The 6,673-nt window shown below is 36.9% G+C and overlaps 1 protein-coding gene across 1 annotated transcript in view; it reads right to left on the reverse strand.

Annotated features, from left to right (window-relative positions):
• Positions 1 to 2,196, reverse strand: part of LOC111087108 — a 10,594-nt gene extending 8,398 nt beyond the window's left edge. Inside the window, exon 1 of the mRNA XM_022392573.1 lies at positions 1,755 to 2,196. The gene's annotated coding sequence lies outside the window, so the exon portion shown is untranslated. The remainder of the gene's footprint in view (positions 1 to 1,754) is intronic.
• Between the last annotated feature and the right edge of the window lie 4,477 nt (positions 2,197 to 6,673).

Below are 6,673 nucleotides of genomic sequence, written 5' to 3' on the forward strand. Positions count from 1 at the left end.
AGCGCAGATAGCCCTCGTGTAACTTTGCGCAAAATTCAAAACAAACAAACAAACAAACTTGGATGTGACAGATACGACAGAGATCATGTTGTACATGTGCAAACCAGATCTCGCGTTTATACCCGCCAAGTTACGTGAATCCGAGATTTGGCTTCTGAAAATATACTTTTCTGGACGTTTGGGTGGAAATAACTCGTTCACGATAATAAACCGTAGGAAACTAGTTCTTCCAGTATCACTTACTTAGATAAATATAATCAACATTTCATAACTTGATAAGGTACGCTAGATTTAAAACTGCTAAAACACGAGGTTTTCTAATCCAACATTGTGGTTTGGTTTGTTTTGAATTTCGCGCGAAGCTAATCGAGGACTATCTGTGCTAGCCGTCCCTAATTTGGTAGTGATAGACTAGAAGGAAGGCAACTAGTCAACACCACCAGCCGCCAACTCTTGGGCTACTCTTTTACCAACGAATCGTGGGATTGACCGTTACATTATAACGACCTCACGGCTGAAAGGGCGAGCATTTTTGGCCAAATGGATTCCAACCCGCAGTCGAGCGCTCTAATACAACAAAATGATTTGGTTTTGTTCTACAGCTCTGCAGCTAAAGATGTAAACTGAATCTAATTACTGTATCATCATAATACTGGTATTTCACAGTGTCTCAGTATGATGAGACTTCTGCGATAGCCTATATATATATATATATATATATATTGCTTTTGATTATGTATGGTGGAGAACGTAATCCATTTATATATCCTTTTTGTCCCCCGGTGAGACAGCGTTAAGTCTGAGGAATTACAACGCTAAAATCCGGGATTCGACTTAACAGCAGACAGCCCAGTATGGCTTTGTTCTGAAACAAACAAACAGTTATTCCTATATTTTCGTTTCTTTCACCTTTTATGCCTCATACATTATATTCCCTGCTATTAACTTTCTGAATTAGATAGGTTTACCTTTGGTTTGGGTTCTTTATTTTATTATTAGTAAAGTCCCCCGGTTGGTCAGTGGTAAGTTTATGGACTTACAACTGTAAAATTCGGGGGTCAATTCCCCCACTGTGGACACAGCAAATATCCCAATGTGGCTTTGCGCTAAAAAACCAAACAAATTACAAGCTATTTTCCCAGAATTCGCTGCAGTCTAGTTTGGTTCAGGACATTATGGGTTGAAGCACGTGAACTTAGCCCTCTAATAATTTCAAAGCAAAGCTAGTAAGCACCACCTACCGCCAACTCTTGGGCTACTCTTTTACCAATGAATAGTGAGATTGACTGTCACATTAGAACACCTACACGGTTGAAAGGACGAGCATGCTTGGTGTGAAGGGGATTCGAACCCGCCACCACCAGGCTATCATTTTAAAAATGAACTATCTTCAACTCTATTTAAATGTTAATATCCTGTTATACACCACTCATGACTATATAGGTTTTGGCATGTCTTGTCTTCACGTTTTTAAATGACACTTTCACTCCATTATTTTGTGTTTCATGACAACTGATATATATATATACAAACACACACAACAGAAGTGTTAAGGTTTCTCATCTTTTTCATTTTAAGTTTTGCATGATTTTTTCCATTTTAATTTTAACAGGAAAAATCAGTTACTATATGTTGAAGCTATATCTTCGTAATGCAACAAATTAGGTATTTTCTATTAAACATATTTACAATAACATTTAAATTTGTGCTTCGTCAGTTTACTCTGCACTCAGTAATAATTAACAATGACTTACCTATCACTAATGCGATGATGATTTGGATTCAAGGAACAAGAAGAAATATTTTCTTTATTGGTGGAACTTTTGAATATAGTTTCCAGAACATTCTTTCAACTTTAAAAACACACACACACACATTCGAAGTTCACTGTTCAAGTTTTACCGCCGTTATGAAGCGTTGGAAGCAGTATCTTCTTAGTAACACAGTGTTTTGTATTCCATTATCGACATGTGACTTTCGAAAAAAATATGGCGTTTCCCTCTCTTGGCGTTCTTCCTAAAATTGAGATCTTTACATCGAAACAAATATCCACAGCTCAAAAAACAAAACAATAAACTTTCAGAAATACTCGTTTGAAGACACCAATGAAAACTTCGAAGACAAATAATTAATGTTTCTGTTATGCTGGAAACTTCTAAAGACTAAACGCATTTAACTACACATCGGAAAGACATCCCTCCCACACAGTTTCCTGCATCGTGACTAAACAGCATTCGGGGGGTGGGGGGATAGCAATTCGTCTCAAGTTACAGCACCAGCTGCCTTGCCAGTAGTGTGTTTGTTTTGGCCTAAAGAGTCGTTTCCCGGGATTACATCTTAACAGAAACCAGCCAGGTTGTGTGTATTTACGTTTTGCTTTGGAAGATTTGATTATGCAGCTAAGCGTGTAAATGATTATATTCGTTTTTTATAGAGTTTTCGCGCAAAGCTATATAAAGGGCTATCAGCGCATGCCTGTTCCAAATTTTGAACTGATAGACAAGAAGGAAGACAACTTGTCAACAGCATCTAACACTAAAACTTTGCTTATTCTTGTCTGACCGAAAAGTAGGATTTGACTGTCACCTTTACAGCACATTTCCGACCATAAAGTTCCAAGCACGCTTTTGCGGGAACAAGATGTGAACCACGAATATTCGGGTTCACAGTCTGAGTACACTTGGCCATGCACAGCCCCATTACATCGTCATCTCATGAACTATGGGTCTACTTGGCCATGCACAGCCCCATTACATCGTCATCTCATGAACTATGGGTCTACTTGGCCATGCACAGCCCCATTACATCGTCATCTCATGAACTATGGGTCTACTTGGCCATGCACAGCCCCATTACATCGTCATCTCATGAACTATGGGTCTACTTGGCCATGCACAGCCCCATTACATCGTCATCTCATGAACTATGGGTCTAACTTTTAGTCTAGTTCTAATGCAATATAAAAAGAAATGACGATTAAACTACTTATTTGCTCAAGCACGCACGCAGGGGGGGGGGGGGGTCGAACCCCCTATCTTTGTGATGTAAAAAAAAATATGCTTATATAGTTATAGCGCAGCTATTTATGGTATTTACCATTTTCTATACAATGTACATTCTTCTGTTGAAGCATTAGCATTTTATGCCTTCAAATAGTCGCATGCCCCCAGACCCCCGTAGCATTAGCATGCTGATTGCGCTTCGCACAATGTGTCGGCTTTTGATCTCATAAATCAGAAGACCCCCTTTCAAACATTGTGCATAAGGGCCTGTTACTAATACTTTTTTTTTAAATTCTGGTAAATAACAAGCGATTAAATTCGTATAAATTGTTATTATAATTATGCTACGACGATATCAGATGTAGTATGTTGTACATCTTTAAACAGAATCTTAATTAAAAAGTTCTTCTCAAATCAAAAACTTTCAAAATTGTTACATGTTTTACCACAAGATGGCATAATATCACATATCTAACGCCTCTAGAAGAGTAACCAGTGCAAATATCCACCAATAAGGCATCTCTTATCATTTAATTATTAAAGCACTGGTCAGTGTGAGCATTTATATATATAATATTTGGAATTATTTTGGAAACTTTAAGGAAAGGGGAATAAAAGGCAAATCAATAGAACAGGAATGCCAAACCTTTATCTTGTGAAAATGAACTACACCAGAGGACAGTCACAAATGTTGATAGTTTCTTATACGATTGGTTGTCATCCAATCAATCAGACGGTACAATAGAAATACAGCCAGTCTTACTATGCCTAGTAGTGGTAATAGTATGGTTCCCAAGAATGAAACGCATGCAAAAAATAGCAGCAAGACTCTGAAGAGGGTACGTGAAACTGTATTGTTAATAATAGAAGTGATTGAGGTGACAAACCGAAACAATCCGGAAGTGATGTTAAGTACCACAAGGTATGTTCTTTACACTAAACATACGACTATTGGGTACAGATTTTGCTGTAATGTAACCAGAGGTTTGCTTATTACCTCGATAACAGTACGATAAACATTAGCACGAAGCGGTCTAAATGGGTGTGTAGCTGCTCGAAAACCACAGTTGAAAAGAAGTTACCAAATCAAATAGTAGAAATGGGCAGCTGACTGGAAACAGTGGAACGAGCAAGGCTCTTTCACATTAAGAACACAGTTTTAAACAAATTTGAATGACGTTATTTTCCTAAATATTTCAATTACTAAACAGGTACTGACCAATCTTCACAACATTTTTTTTTTCAGTAATAAATGTTACACTAATAGAACTTTTGTAGTCACCTCTGCGTGAGATTATTTCTGTAATTTCTACACCGAGAAAACAGGTTTAGGCACATCTGTGTAACATTATTTCTGCAAAGGCCACACTCCATAGTGGCTCAAATTTCAGTCTGAAGGCTCATAATGCAAAAATCCGAGTTTTAATATTTTTACTAAATATTCTATTTCTTGTAATATTTTTGCTCTGGTTTTATAATCTAAATATTTTGTTTCAAATACTTTTTTCGTAAAATATGTTTTAGTTTGATGTACTAAATATTTTCTGTAGTAGTTTTTTGTAAAATTTTATGCTTTAGTTTGATGTACTAAATATTTTCTGTAAGATTTTATACATTAACTTGATAAACTAATTATTCTGTTACAGTAGTTTTTGTTAATTTTTATGCTTTAGTTTGAAGAACTGAATATTGTTTCCAGGAGGGTTTTTTTTCTAATCTAAAGAGAAGGTTTTTATTTGTCTTTAAAAGGCAGAAAACTATCAATATTAAGAAACAGTCCAAAATCTGTTTTGAAGAGAACAGAGATGCCAACAGAATTTCATATTTCCAAACGGTATCACTGTTATCTTTCTCATGCATTGTATTGATTAACAGAAAGGTACTTCTAATTCTTTGTATGAAAATAATCAATTTGTCATGCTAGAGCTAGTCTGTTCTTGGTTCTGTTTAGTAGGCAGTAGTTATCAGTCAAAACTGGTATCACCTCCTCAGTCTGTTCTTGACTATATTTAGTAGGCAGTAGTTATCAGTTAAGACTGGTATCACCTTCTTAGTCTGTTCTTGGCTCTGTTTAGTAGGCTGTAGTTATCTGTTAAGACTGGTATCACCTCTTTAGTTCTGTTCTTGGCTCTGTTTAGTAAGCATTAGTTATCTGTTAAGACTGGTATCACCTCCTTAGTCTGTTCTTGGCTCTGTTTAGTAGGCAGTAGTTATCAGTTAAGACTGGTATCACCTCCTCAGTCTGTTCTTGACTATATTTAGTAGGCAGTAGTAATCAGTCAAGACTGGTATCACATCTTTAGTCTGTTCTTGGCTCTGTTTAGTAGGCAGTAGTAATCAGTCAAAACTGGTGTTACGTCTCCGTTTGTTAATTAACTTTCCGTAACTTCGTTCCGACAAAACAATAAACCAGTTTTATTAAGTAAAGAACTTGTGTCGCTAACTTTCCGAATACAACTTTACCGATACACTCAACTTCAACAATCGCGGTTGCGTCATCGAGATCATGTGATTCTCACGCTCTCTCCTTTCTTGAATTATCCTGTACTTTGGCGAATGTTCTAGTTCTTACTAGATATAGGGTAGGCGGATATATATAAGAGGGGAATGTAATGTGTGAGAAGATAGTGAGTAACTGAACTGCAGTCGTAAGTATTGTTGACGTTCGTTGATTAGCGTTTGTTTTAAAATAACATCTAAGCCGTAATCTTTGTAGCATCTTACGCGGTACTCAAAGTTACAGTCAATAATTGGTTTAGTTAAAAAAAAGTGTTCCAAGCAACAAAGACTGACCGCCCGCTGAAAGTTGGGGATTCAGAGAACAATAGAGGTTTATAACAGGTATAGCTTGAGAAGTGGATTTGTGGGGAAGATGGGGTTTTTTGTGAACAATAGGGATTAGGGCTTGAGAAGTTGGGGTTAGGCATTAATCGGAATAATGATTCTAAAACGTGTCAACATTACTGTTTCTGCACTTACTTTCACTGGCCTCACTTTTGGAAGTCAAATGAAGTTAGATTTCCCACAATGGCCAGGATAGCAAGGCGTTATCTCTGCGCTCCTCCGACCAGTGTACACAGCGAACGAGCTTTTAGCGCCGTTGCCAACATTATCACACACGAAAGATCAAGGCTTTTACCCGAAATTAGCGAAATACTACTTAGCTTATGTCAGACCTGGAGAAGGAGAAACTTGTCCTAATGGCGATAAGTTGAGAGAGAATAACTGCTGTAAGTTTTATATGTTTACTTTAAGCTTCATCATATCAGACCATTGTTTCTGACTTGTAAGGAAGAACATATAAAAAGTTTAATCTCTATCTTGGAAAGTTATAAGTGCATGCATCACGTAAACACAAATATTGAATTTTATAAAACTCTGTATTTGAGTACCCATTACAGAAATAAACTAAATTAATGCAAACCCTATTGTACTTAATGATCAGACATCGCAAAAAAAAAACACGATAAATTTGGTTTGTTTTGAATTTCGCGCAAAGCTACTTGAAGTTTATCTGCGCTAGTCGTCTCTAATTTAGCAGTAATAGACAAAAGGGAAAACAGCTAGTCAACACGCCAATCGTCAATTCTTGGGCAACTATTTCACCAATGAATAGTGGGACTTACTGTCAAAAATAGCGCCTCAGCAACTGAAAGGGCAAATGTGTTCGG

This window comes from Limulus polyphemus, unplaced genomic scaffold, assembly GCF_000517525.1.
Source record: "Limulus polyphemus unplaced genomic scaffold, Limulus_polyphemus-2.1.2 Scaffold1740, whole genome shotgun sequence".
Taxonomy (NCBI): Eukaryota; Metazoa; Arthropoda; class Merostomata; order Xiphosura; family Limulidae; genus Limulus; species Limulus polyphemus.